A 14,609-nucleotide genomic window follows, 5' to 3' on the forward strand; every position below is an offset into this window, starting at 1 on the left:
CTGTGTTCCCAACTACCTAGGTGAAGGACGGCTTTCACGCACAACTATCTCTCAGAACTGAGCATGTGGAGAGACGTTCGTTCATCTAGCACAAAGGGAACGGGTTGCAGGAGCAACTTTTTCTCTGGTTTCTCTGTCTGTTTCCTAGTGCCGGTTTGAAGTTCCTGCAGTTTTCACTGTAAAATCGAGTTGAAGCTTGTACCTCTCCATATATATGTATGGAATGGAGTTTGCAACTGAAAAGAAACTCTGTGTTCCCAACTAGCTAGGTGAAGGACGGCTTTCACACACACCTATCTCTCAGAACTGAGCATGTGGAGAGACGTTCGTTCATCTAGCACAAAGGGAACGGGTTGCAGGAGCAACTTTTACTCTGGTTTCTCAGTCTGTTTCCTAGTGCCGGTTTGAAGTTCCTGCAGTTTTCACTGTAAAATCGAGTTGAAGCTTGTACCTCTCCATATATATGTATGGAATATAGTTTGCAACTGAAAAGAAACTCTGTGTTCCCAACTAGCTAGGTGAAGGACGGCTTACACACACACCTATCTCTCAGAACTGAGCATGTGGAGAGACGTTCGTTCATCTAGCACAAAGGGAACGGGTTGCAGTAGCAACTTTTACTCTGGTTTCTCTGTCTGTTTCCTAGTGCCGGTTTGAAGTTCCTGCAGTTTTCACTGTAAAATCGAGTTGAAGCTTGTACCTCTCCATATATATGTATGGAATGGAGTTTGCAACTGAAAAGAAACTCTGTGTTCCCAACTAGCTAGGTGAAGGGCGGCTTTCACACACACCTATCTCTCAGAACTGAGCATGTGGAGAGACGTTCGTTCATCTAGCACAAAGGGAACGGGTTGCAGGAGCAACTTTTACTCTGGTTTCTCAGTCTGTTTCCTAGTGCCGGTTTGAAGTTCCTGCAGTTTTCACTGTAAAATCGAGTTGAAGCTTGTACCTCTCCATATATATGTATGGAATATAGTTTGCAACTGAAAAGAAACTCTGTGTTCCCAACTAGCTAGGTGAAGGACGGCTTACACACACACCTATCTCTCAGAACTGAGCATGTGGAGAGACGTTCGTTCATCTAGCACAAAGGGAACGGGTTGCAGTAGCAACTTTTACTCTGGTTTCTCTGTCTGTTTCCTAGTGCCGGTTTGAAGTTCCTGCAGTTTTCACTGTAAAATCGAGTTGAAGCTTGTACCTCTCCATATATATGTATGGAATGGAGTTTGCAACTGAAAAGAAACTGTTGCTGTGTTCCCAACTAGCTAGGTGAAGGACGGCTTTCACACACACCTATCTCTCAGAACTGAGCATGTGGAGAGACGTTCGTTCATCTAGCACAAAGGGAACGGGTTGCAGGAGCAACTTTTTCTCTGGTTTCTCTGTCTGTTTCCTAGTGCCGGTTTGAAGTTCCTGCAGTTTTCACTGTAAAATCGAGTTGAAGCTTGTACCTCTCCATATATATGTATGGAATGGAGTTTGCAACTGAAAAGAAACTCTGTGTTCCCAACTAGCTAGGTGAAGGACGGCTTACACGCACACCTGTCTCTCAGAACTGAGCATGTGGAGAGACCTTCGTTCATCTAGCACAAAGGGAACGGGTTGCAGGAGCAACTTTTTCTCTGGTTTCTCTGTCTGTTTCCTAGTGCCGGTTTGAAGTTCCTGCAGTTTTCACTGTAAAATCGAGTTGAAGCTTGTACCTCTCCATATATATGTATGGAATGGAGTTTTCAACTGAAAAGAAACTCTGTGTTCCCAACTAGCTAGGTGAAGGACGGCTTTCACACACACCTATCTCTCAGAACTGAGCATGTGGAGAGACGTTCGTTCATCTAGCACAAAGGGAACGGGTTGCAGGAGCAACTTTTACTCTGGTTTCTCAGTCTGTTTCCTAGTGCCGGTTTGAAGTTCCTGCAGTTTTCACTGTAAAATCGAGTTGAAGCTTGTACCTCTCCATATATATGTATGGAATGTAGTTTGCAACTGAAAAGAAACTCTGTGTTCCCAACTAGCTAGGTGAAGGACGGCTTACACACACACCTGTCTCTCAGAACTGAGCATGTGGAGAGACGTTCGTTCATCTAGCACAAAGGGAACGGGTTGCAGTAGCAACTTTTACTCTGGTTTCTCTGTCTGTTTCCTAGTGCCGGTTTGAAGTTCCTGCAGTTTTCACTGTAAAATCGAGTTGAAGCTTGTACCTCTCCATATATATGTATGGAATGGAGTTTGCAACTGAAAAGAAACTGTTGCTGTGTTCCCAACTAGCTAGGTGAAGGGCGGCTTTCACACACACCTATCTCTCAGAACTGAGCATGTGGAGAGACGTTCGTTCATCTAGCACAAAGGGAACGGGTTGCAGGAGCAACTTTTTCTCTGGTTTCTCTGTCTGTTTCCTAGTGTCGGTTTGAAGTTCCTGCAGTTTTCACTGTAAAATCGAGTTGAAGCTTGTACCTCTCCATATATATGTATGGAATGGAGTTTGCAACTGAAAAGAAACTCTGTGTTCCCAACTAGCTAGGTGAAGGACGGCTTTCACGCACACCTATCTCTCAGAACTGAGCATGTGGAGAGACGTTCGTTCATCTAGCACAAAGGGAATGGGTTGCAGGAGCAACTTTTACTCTGGTTTCTCTGTCTGTTTCCTAGTGCCGGTTTGAAGTTCCTGCAGTTTTCACTATAAAATCGAGTTGAAGCTTCTACCTCTCCATATATATGTATGGTATGGAGTTTGCAACTGAAAAGAAACTCTGTGTTCCCAACTAGCTAGGTGAAGGACGGCTTTCACGCACACCTATCTCTCAGAACTGAGCATGTGGAGAGACGTTCGTTCATCTAGCACAAAGGGAACGGGTTGCAGGAGCAACTCTTTCTCTGGTTTCTCTGTCTGTTTCCTAGTGCCGGTTTGAAGTTCCTGCAGTTTTCACTGTAAAATCGAGTTGAAGCTTGTACCTCTCCATATATATGTATGGAATGGAGTTTGCAACTGAAAAGAAACTCTGTGTTCCCAACTAGCTAGGTGAAGGACGGCTTACACGCACACCTGTCTCTCAGAACTGAGCATGTGGAGAGACCTTCGTTCATCTAGCACAAAGGGAACGGGTTGCAGGAGCAACTTTTTCTCTGGTTTCTCTGTCTGTTTCCTAGTGCCGGTTTGAAGTTCCTGCAGTTTTCACTGTAAAATCGAGTTGAAGCTTGTACCTCTCCTTATATATGTATGGAATGGAGTTTGCAACTGAAAAGAAACTCTGTGTTCCCAACTAGCTAGGTGAAGGACGGCTTTCACACACACCTATCTCTCAGAACTGAGCATGTGGAGAGACGTTCGTTCATCTAGCACAAAGGGAACGGGTTGCAGGAGCAACTTTTACTCTGGTTTCTCTGTCTGTTTCCTAGTGCCGGTTTGAAGTTCCTGCAGTTTTCACTGTAAAATCGAGTTGAAGCTTCTACCTCTCCATATATATGTATGGAATGGAGTTTGCAACTGAAAAGAAACTCTGTGTTCCCAACTAGCTAGGTGAAGGACGGCTTTCACACACACCTGTCTCTCAGAACTGAGCATGTGGAGAGACGTTCGTTCATCTAGCACAAAGGGAACGGGTTGCAGGAGCAACTTTTTCTCTGGTTTCTCTGTCTGTTTCCTAGTGCCGGTTTGAAGTTCCTGCAGTTTTCACTGTAAAATCGAGTTGAAGCTTGTACCTCTCCATATATATGTATGGAATGGAGTTTGCAACTGAAAAGAAACTCTGTGTTCCCAACTAGCTAGGTGAAGGACGGCTTACACACACACCTGTCTCTCAGAACTGAGCATGTGGAGAGACGTTCGTTCATCTAGCACAAAGGGAACGGGTTGCAGGAGCAACTTTTTCTCTGGTTTCTCTGTCTGTTTCCTAGTGCCGGTTTGAAGTTCCTGCAGTTTTCACTGTAAAATCGAGTTGAAACTTGTACCTCTCCTTATATATGTATGGAATGGAGTTTGCAACTGAAAAGAAACTCTGTGTTCCCAACTAGCTAGGTGAAGGACGGCTTTCACACACACCTATCTCTCAGAACTGAGCATGTGGAGAGACGTTCGTTCATCTAGCACAAAGGGAACGGGTTGCAGGAGCAACTTTTACTCTGGTTTCTCTGTCTGTTTCCTAGTGCCGGTTTGAAGTTCCTGCAGTTTTCACTGCAAAATCGAGTTGAAGCTTCTACCTCTCCATATATATGTATGGAATGGAGTTTGCAACTGAAAAGAAACTCTGTGTTCCCAACTAGCTAGGTGAAGGACGGCTTTCACACACACCTATCTCTCAGAACTGAGCATGTGGAGAGACGTTCGTTCATCTAGCACAAAGGGAACGGGTTGCAGGAGCAACTTTTTCTCTGGTTTCTCTGTCTGTTTCCTAGTGCCGGTTTGAAGTTCCTGCAGTTTTCACTGTAAAATCGAGTTGAAGCTCCTACCTCTCCATATATATTTATGGAATGGAGTTTGCAACTGAAAAGAAACTCTGTATTCCCAACTAGCTAGGTGAAGGACGGCTTTCACACACACCTATCTCTCAGAACTGAGCATGTGGAGAGACGTTCGTTCATCTAGCACAAAGGGAACGGGTTGCAGGAGCAACTTTTACTCTGGTTTCTCTGTCTGTTTCCTAGTGCCGGTTTGAAGTTCCTGCAGTTTTCACTGTAAAATCGAGTTGAAGCTACTACCTCTCCATATATATGTATGGAATGGAGTTTGCAACTGAAAAGGAACTCTGTGTTCCCAACTAGCTAGGTGAAGGGCGGCTTTCACGCACACATATCTCTCAGAACTGAGCATGTGGAGAGACGTTCGTTCATCTAGCACAAAGGGAACGGGTTGCAGGAGCAACTTTTACTCTGGTTTCTCTGTCTGTTTCCTAGTGCCGGTTTGAAGTTCCTGCAGTTTTCACTGTAAAATCGAGTTGAAGCTCGTACCTCTCCATATATATGTATGGAATGGAGTTTGCAACTGAAAAGAAACTCTGTGTTCCCAACTAGCTAGGTGAAGGACGGCTTTCACGCACACCTATCTCTCAGAAGTGAGCATGTGGAGAGACGTTCGTTCATCTAGCACGAAGGGAACGGGTTGCAGGAGCAACTTTTACTCTGGTTTCTCTGTCTGTTTCCTAGTGCCGGTTTGAAGTTCCTGCAGTTTTCACTGTAAAATCGAGTTGAAGCTTGTACCTCTCCATATATATGTATCGAATGTAGTTTGCAACTGAAAAGAAACTCTGTGTTCCCAACTACCTAGGTGAAGGACGGCTTTCACGCACACCTATCTCTCAGAACTGAGCATGTGGAGAGACGTTCGTTCATCTAGCACAAAGGGAACGGGTTGCAGGAGCAACTTTTTCTCTGGTTTCTCTGTCTGTTTCCTAGTGCCGGTTTGAAGTTCCTGCAGTTTTCACTGTAAAATCGAGTTGAAGCTTGTACCTCTCCATATATATGTATGGAATGGAGTTTGCAACTGAAAAGAAACTCTGTGTTCCCAACTAGCTAGGTGAAGGACGGCTTTCACACACACCTATCTCTCAGAACTGAGCATGTGGAGAGACGTTCGTTCATCTAGCACAAAGGGAACGGGTTGCAGGAGCAACTTTTACTCTGGTTTCTCAGTCTGTTTCCTAGTGCCGGTTTGAAGTTCCTGCAGTTTTCACTGTAAAATCGAGTTGAAGCTTGTACCTCTCCATATATATGTATGGAATGTAGTTTGCAACTGAAAAGAAACTCTGTGTTCCCAACTAGCTAGGTGAAGGACGGCTTACACACACACCTATCTCTCAGAACTGAGCATGTGGAGAGACGTTCGTTCATCTAGCACAAAGGGAACGGGTTGCAGTAGCAACTTTTACTCTGGTTTCTCTGTCTGTTTCCTAGTGCCGGTTTGAAGTTCCTGCAGTTTTCACTGTAAAATCGAGTTGAAGCTTGTACCTCTCCATATATATGTATGGAATGGAGTTTGCAACTGAAAAGAAACTGTTGCTGTGTTCCCAACTAGCTAGGTGAAGGGCGGCTTTCACACACACCTATCTCTCAGAACTGAGCATGTGGAGAGACGTTCGTTCATCTAGCACAAAGGGAACGGGTTGCAGGAGCAACTTTTTCTCTGGTTTCTCTGTCTGTTTCCTAGTGTCGGTTTGAAGTTCCTGCAGTTTTCACTGTAAAATCGAGTTGAAGCTTGTACCTCTCCTTATATATGTATGGAATGTAGTTTGCAACTGAAAAGAAACTCTGTGTTCCCAACTAGCTAGGTGAAGGACGGCTTTCACGCACACCTATCTCTCAGAACTGAGCATGTGGAGAGACGTTCGTTCATCTAGCACAAAGGGAACGGGTTGCAGGAGCAACTTTTACTCTGGTTTCTCTGTCTGTTTCCTAGTGCCGGTTTGAAGTTCCTGCAGTTTTCACTGTAAAATCGAGTTGAAGCTTCTACCTCTCCATATATATGTATGGAATGGAGTTTGCAACTGAAAAGAAACTCTGTGTTCCCAACTAGCTAGGTGAAGGACGGCTTTCACACACACCTATCTCTCAGAACTGAGCATGTGGAGAGACGTTCGTTCATCTAGCACAAAAGGAACGGGTTGCAGGAGCAACTTTTTCTCTGGTTTCTCTGTCTGTTTCCTAGTGCCGGTTTGAAGTTCCTGCAGTTTTCACTGTAAAATCGAGTTGAAGCTTGTACCTCTCCATATATATGTATGGAATGGAGTTTGCAACTGAAAAGAAACTCTGTGTTCCCAACTAGCTAGGTGAAGGACGGCTTACACACACACCTGTCTCTCAGAACTGAGCATGTGGAGAGACCTTCGTTCATCTAGCACAAAGAGAACGGGTTGCAGGAGCAACTTTTTCTCTGGTTTCTCTGTCTGTTTCCTAGTGCCGGTTTGAAGTTCCTGCAGTTTTCACTGTAAAATCGAGTTGAAGCTTGTACCTCTCCATATATATGTATGGAATGGAGTTTGCAACTGAAAAGAAACTCTGTGTTCCCAACTAGCTAGGTGAAGGACGGCTTTCACACACACCTATCTCTCAGAACTGAGCATGTGGAGAGACGTTCGTTCATCTAGCACAAAGGGAACGGGTTGCAGGAGCAACTTTTACTCTGGTTTCTCAGTCTGTTTCCTAGTGTCGGTTTGAATTTCCTGCAGTTTTCACTATAAAATCGAGTTGAAGCTTCTACCTCTCCATATATATGTATGGTATGGAGTTTGCAACTGAAAAGAAACTCTGTGTTCCCAACTAGCTAGGTGAAGGACGGCTTTCACACACACCTATCTCTCAGAACTGAGCATGTGGAGAGACGTTCGTTCATCTAGCACAAAGGGAACGGGTTGCAGGAGCAACTCTTTCTCTGGTTTCTCTGTCTGTTTCCTAGTGCCGGTTTGAAGTTCCTGCAGTTTTCACTGTAAAATCGAGTTGAAGCTTGTACCTCTCCATATATATGTATGGAATGGAGTTTGCAACTGAAAAGAAACTCTGTGTTCCCAACTAGCTAGGTGAAGGACGGCTTACACACACACCTGTCTCTCAGAACTGAGCATGTGGAGAGACCTTCGTTCATCTAGCACAAAGGGAACGGTTTGCAGGAGCAACTTTTTCTCTGGTTTCTCTGTCTGTTTCCTAGTGCCGGTTTGAAGTTCCTGCAGTTTTCACTGTAAAATCGAGTTGAAGCTTGTACCTCTCCTTATATATGTATGGAATGGAGTTTGCAACTGAAAAGAAACTCTGTGTTCCCAACTAGCTAGGTGAAGGACGGCTTTCACACACACCTATCTCTCAGAACTGAGCATGTGGAGAGACGTTCGTTCATCTAGCACAAAGGGAACGGGTTGCAGGAGCAACTTTTTCTCTGGTTTCTCTGTCTGTTTCCTAGTGCCGGTTTGAAGTTCCTGCAGTTTTCACTGTAAAATCGAGTTGAAGCTTGTACCTCTCCTTATATATGTATGGAATGGAGTTTGCAACTGAAAAGAAACTCTGTGTTCCCAACTAGCTAGGTGAAGGACGGCTTTCACACACACCTATCTCTCAGAACTGAGCATGTGGAGAGACGTTCGTTCATCTAGCACAAAGGGAACGGGTTGCAGGAGCAACTTTTTCTCTGGTTTCTCTGTCTGTTTCCTAGTGCCGGTTTGAAGTTCCTGCAGTTTTCACTGTAAAATCGAGTTGAAGCTTGTACCTCTCCATATATATGTATGGAATGGAGTTTGCAACTGAAAAGAAACTCTGTGTTCCCAACTAGCTAGGTGAAGGACGGCTTACACACACACCTGTCTCTCAGAACTGAGCATGTGGAGAGACCTTCGTTCATCTAGCACAAAGGGAACGGTTTGCAGGAGCAACTTTTTCTCTGGTTTCTCTGTCTGTTTCCTAGTGCCGGTTTGAAGTTCCTGCAGTTTTCACTGTAAAATCGAGTTGAAGCTTGTACCTCTCCTTATATATGTATGGAATGGAGTTTGCAACTGAAAAGAAACTCTGTGTTCCCAACTAGCTAGGTGAAGGACGGCTTTCACACACACCTATCTCTCAGAACTGAGCATGTGGAGAGACGTTCGTTCATCTAGCACAAAGGGAACGGGTTGCAGGAGCAACTTTTTCTCTGGTTTCTCTGTCTGTTTCCTAGTGCCGGTTTGAAGTTCCTGCAGTTTTCACTGTAAAATCGAGTTGAAGCTCCTACCTCTCCATATATATGTATGGAATGGAGTTTGCAACTGAAAAGAAACTCTGTGTTCCCAACTATCTAGGTGAAGGACGGCTTACACACACACCTGTGTCTCAGAACTGAGCATGTGGAGAGACGTTCGTTCATCTAGCACAAAGGGAACGGGTTGCAGGAGCAACTTTTTCTCTGGTTTCTCTGTCTGTTTCCTAGAGCCGGTTTGAAGTTCCTGCAGTTTTCACTGTAAAATCGAGTTGAAGCTCCTACCTCTCCATATATATTTATGGAATGGAGTTTGCAACTGAAAAGAAACTCTGTGTTCCCAACTAGCTAGGTGAAGGACGGCTTTCACACACACCTATCTCTCAGAACTGAGCATATGGAGAGACGTTCGTTCATCTAGCACAAAGGGAACGGGTTGCAGGAGCAACTTTTACTCTGGTTTCTCTGTCTGTTTCCTAGTGCCGGTTTGAAGTTCCTGCAGTTTTCACTGTAAAATCGAGTTGAAGCTACTACCTCTCCATATATATGTATGGAATGGAGTTTGCAACTAAAAATGAACTCTGTGTTCCCAACTAGCTAGGTGAAGGGCGGCTTTCACGCACACCTATCTCTCAGAACTGAGCATGTGGAGAGACGTTCGTTCATCTAGCACAAAGGGAACGGGTTGCAGGAGCAACTTTTACTCTGGTTTCTCTGTCTGTTTCCTAGTGCCGGTTTGAAGTTCCTGCAGTTTTCACTGTAAAATCGAGTTGAAGCTCGTACCTCTCCATATATATGTATGGAATGGAGTTTGCAACTGAAAAGAAACTCTGTGTTCCCAACTAGCTAGGTGAAGGACGGCTTACACACACACCTGTCTCTCAGAACTGAGCATGTGGAGAGACCTTCGTTCATCTAGCACAAAGGGAACGGTTTGCAGGAGCAACTTTTTCTCTGGTTTCTCTGTCTGTTTCCTAGTGCCGGTTTGAAGTTCCTGCAGTTTTCACTGTAAAATCGAGTTGAAGCTTGTACCTCTCCTTATATATGTATGGAATGGAGTTTGCAACTGAAAAGAAACTCTGTGTTCCCAACTAGCTAGGTGAAGGACGGCTTTCACACACACCTATCTCTCAGAACTGAGCATGTGGAGAGACGTTCGTTCATCTAGCACAAAGGGAACGGGTTGCAGGAGCAACTTTTTCTCTGGTTTCTCTGTCTGTTTCCTAGTGCCGGTTTGAAGTTCCTGCAGTTTTCACTGTAAAATCGAGTTGAAGCTCCTACCTCTCCATATATATGTATGGAATGGAGTTTGCAACTGAAAAGAAACTCTGTGTTCCCAACTAGCTAGGTGAAGGACGGCTTTCACACACACCTATCTCTCAGAACTGAGCATGTGGAGAGACGTTCGTTCATCTAGCACAAAGGGAACGGGTTGCAGGAGCAACTTTTTCTCTGGTTTCTCTGTCTGTTTCCTAGTGCCGGTTTGAAGTTCCTGCAGTTTTCACTGTAAAATCGAGTTGAAGCTTGTACCTCTCCATATATATGTATGGAATGGAGTTTGCAACTGAAAAGAAACTCTGTGTTCCCAACTATCTAGGTGAAGGACGGCTTACACACACACCTGTCTCTCAGAACTGAGCATGTGGAGAGACGTTCGTTCATCTAGCACAAAGGGAACGGGTTGCAGGAGCAACTTTTTCTCTGGTTTCTCTGTCTGTTTCCTAGAGCCGGTTTGAAGTTCCTGCAGTTTTCACTGTAAAATCGAGTTGAAGCTCCTACCTCTCCATATATATTTATGGAATGGAGTTTGCAACTGAAAAGAAACTCTGTGTTCCCAACTAGCTAGGTGAAGGACGGCTTTCACACACACCTATCTCTCAGAACTGAGCATGTGGAGAGACGTTCGTTCATCTAGCACAAAGGGAACGGGTTGCAGGAGCAACTTTTACTCTGGTTTCTCTGTCTGTTTCCTAGTGCCGGTTTGAAGTTCCTGCAGTTTTCACTGTAAAATCGAGTTGAAGCTACTACCTCTCCATATATATGTATGGAATGGAGTTTGCAACTAAAAATGAACTCTGTGTTCCCAACTAGCTAGGTGAAGGGCGGCTTTCACGCACACCTATCTCTCAGAACTGAGCATGTGGAGAGACGTTCGTTCATCTAGCACAAAGGGAACGGGTTGCAGGAGCAACTTTTACTCTGGTTTCTCTGTCTGTTTCCTAGTGCCGGTTTGAAGTTCCTGCAGTTTTCACTGTAAAATCGAGTTGAAGCTCGTACCTCTCCATATATATGTATGGAATGGAGTTTGCAACTGAAAAGAAACTCTGTGTTCCCAACTAGCTAGGTGAAGGACGGCTTTCACGCACACCTATCTCTCAGAAGTGAGCATGTGGAGAGACGTTCGTTCATCTAGCACAAAGGGAACGGGTTGCAGGAGCAACTTTTACTCTGGTTTCTCTGTCTGTTTCCTAGTGCCGGTTTGAAGTTCCTGCAGTTTTCACTGTAAAATCGAGTTGAAGCTTGTACCTCTCCATATATATGTATCGAATGGAGTTTGCAACTGAAAAGAAACTCTGTGTTCCCAACTAGCTAGGTGAAGGACGGCTTTCACGCACACCTATCTCTCAGAACTGAGCATGTGGAGAGACGTTCGTTCATCTAGCACAAAGGGAACGGGTTGCAGGAGCAACTTTTTCTCTGGTTTCTCTGTCTGTTTCCTAGTGCCGGTTTGAAGTTCCTGCAGTTTTCACTGTAAAATCGAGTTGAAGCTTGTACCTATCCATATATATGTATGGAATGGAGTTTGCAACTGAAAAGAAACTCTGTGTTCCCAACTAGCTAGGTGAAGGACGGCTTTCACACACACCTATCTCTCAGAACTGAGCATGTGGAGAGACGTTCGTTCATCTAGCACAAAGGGAACGGGTTGCAGGAGCAACTTTTACTCTGGTTTCTCAGTCTGTTTCCTAGTGCCGGTTTGAAGTTCCTGCAGTTTTCACTGTAAAATCGAGTTGAAGCTTGTACCTCTCCATATATATGTATGGAATGGAGTTTGCAACTGAAAAGAAACTCTGTGTTCCCAACTAGCTAGGTGAAGGACGGCTTTCACACACACCTATCTCTCAGAACTGAGCATGTGGAGAGACGTTCGTTCATCTAGCACAAAGGGAACGGGTTGCAGTAGCAACTTTTACTCTGGTTTCTCTGTTTCCTAGTGCCGGTTTGAAGTTCCTGCAGTTTTCACTGTAAAATCGAGTTGAAGCTTGTACCTCTCCATATATATGTATGGAATGGAGTTTGCAACTGAAAAGAAACTCTGTGTTCCCAACTAGCTAGGTGAAGGACGGCTTTCACACACACCTATCTCTCAGAACTGAGCATGTGGAGAGACGTTCGTTCATCTAGCACAAAGGGAACGGGTTGCAGGAGCAACTTTTACTCTGGTTTCTCTGTCTGTTTCCTAGTGCCGGTTTGAAGTTCCTGCAGTTTTCACTGTAAAATCGAGTTGAAGCTTGTACCTCTCCATATATATGTATGGAATGGAGTTTGCAACTGAAAAGAAACTCTGTGTTCCCAACTAGCTAGGTGAAGGACGGCTTTCACACACACCTATCTCTCAGAACTGAGCATGTGGAGAGACGTTCGTTCATCTAGCACAAAGGGAACGGGTTGCAGGAGCAACTTTTACTCTGGTTTCTCTGTCTGTTTCCTAGTGCCGGTTTGAAGTTCCTGCAGTTTTCACTGTAAAATCGAGTTGAAGCTTGTACCTCTCCATATATATGTATGGAATGGAGTTTGCAACTGAAAAGAAACTCTGTGTTCCCAACTAGCTAGGTGAAGGACGGCTTTCACACACACCTATCTCTCAGAACTGAGCATGTGGAGAGACGTTCGTTCATCTAGCACAAAGGGAACGGGTTGCAGGAGCAACTTTTACTCTGGTTTCTCTGTCTGTTTCCTAGTGCCGGTTTGAAGTTCCTGCAGTTTTCACTGTAAAATCGAGTTGAAGCTTGTACCTCTCCATATATATGTATGGAATGGAGTTTGCAACTGAAAAGAAACTCTGTGTTCCCAACTAGCTAGGTGAAGGACGGCTTTCACACACACCTATCTCTCAGAACTGAGCATGTGGAGAGACGTTCGTTCATCTAGCACAAAGGGAACGGGTTGCAGTAGCAACTTTTACTCTGGTTTCTCTGTTTCCTAGTGCCGGTTTGAAGTTCCTGCAGTTTTCACTGTAAAATCGAGTTGAAGCTTGTACCTATCCATATATATGTATGGAATGGAGTTTGCAACTGAAAAGAAACTGTTGCTGTGTTCCCAACTAGCTAGGTGAAGGACGGCTTTCACACACACCTATCTCTCAGAACTGAGCATGTGGAGAGACGTTCGTTCATCTAGCACAAAGGGAACGGGTTGCAGTAGCAACTTTTACTCTGGTTTCTCTGTTTCCTAGTGCCGGTTTGAAGTTCCTGCAGTTTTCACTGTAAAATCGAGTTGAAGCTTGTACCTCTCCATATATATGTATGGAATGGAGTTTGCAACTGAAAAGAAACTCTGTGTTCCCAACTAGCTAGGTGAAGGACGGCTTTCACACACACCTATCTCTCAGAACTGAGCATGTGGAGAGACGTTCGTTCATCTAGCACAAAGGGAACGGGTTGCAGGAGCAACTTTTACTCTGGTTTCTCAGTCTGTTTCCTAGTGCCGGTTTGAAGTTCCTGCAGTTTTCACTGTAAAATCGAGTTGAAGCTTGTACCTATCCATATATATGTATGGAATGGAGTTTGCAACTGAAAAGAAACTCTGTGTTCCCAACTAGCTAGGTGAAGGACGGCTTTCACACACACCTATCTCTCAGAACTGAGCATGTGGAGAGACGTTCGTTCATCTAGCACAAAGGGAACGGGTTGCAGGAGCAACTTTTACTCTGGTTTCTCAGCCTGTTTCCTAGTGCCGGTTTGAAGTTCCTGCAGTTTTCACTGTAAAATCGAGTTGAAGCTTGTACCTCTCCATATATATGTATGGAATGGAGTTTGCAACTGAAAAGAAACTCTGTGTTCCCAACTAGCTAGGTGAAGGACGGCTTTCACGCACACCTATCTCTCAGAACTGAGCATGTGGAGAGACGTTCGTTCATCTAGCACAAAGGGATCGGGTTGCAGTAGCAACTTTTACTCTGGTTTCTCTGTCTGTTTCCTAGTGCCGGTTTGAAGTTCCTGCAGTTTTCACTGCAAAATCGAGTTGAAGCTTCTACCTCTCCATATATATGTATGGAATGGAGTTTGCAACTGAAAAGAAACTCTGTGTTCCCAACTAGCTAGGTGAAGGACGGCTTTCACGCACACCTATCTCTCAGAACTGAGCATGTGGAGAGACGTTCGTTCATCTAGCACAAAGGGATCGGGTTGCAGTAGCAACTTTTACTCTGGTTTCTCTGTCTGTTTCCTAGTGCCGGTTTGAAGTTCCTGCAGTTTTCACTGCAAAATCGAGTTGAAGCTTCTACCTCTCCATATATATGTATGGAATGGAGTTTGCAACTGAAAAGAAACTGTTGCTGTGTTCCCAACTAGCTAGGTGAAGGACGGCTTTCACACACACCTATCTCTCAGAACTGAGCATGTGGAGAGACGTTCGTTCATCTAGCACAAAGGGAACGGGTTGCAGTAGCAACTTTTACTCTGGTTTCTCTGTTTCCTAGTGCCGGTTTGAAGTTCCTGCAGTTTTCACTGTAAAATCGAGTTGAAGCTTGTACCTCTCCATATATATGTATGGAATGGAGTTTGCAACTGAAAAGAAACTCTGTGTTCCCAACTAGCTAGGTGAAGGACGGCTTTCACACACACCTATCTCTCAGAACTGAGCATGTGGAGAGACGTTCGTTCATCTAGCACAAAGGGAACGGGTTGCAGGAGCAACTTTTACTCTGGTTTCTCAGTCTGTTTCCTAGTGCCGGTTTGAAGTT

This window comes from Camelus bactrianus, chromosome 25 (assembly GCF_048773025.1).
Source record: "Camelus bactrianus isolate YW-2024 breed Bactrian camel chromosome 25, ASM4877302v1, whole genome shotgun sequence".
Lineage (NCBI taxonomy): Eukaryota > Metazoa > Chordata > Mammalia > Artiodactyla > Camelidae > Camelus > Camelus bactrianus.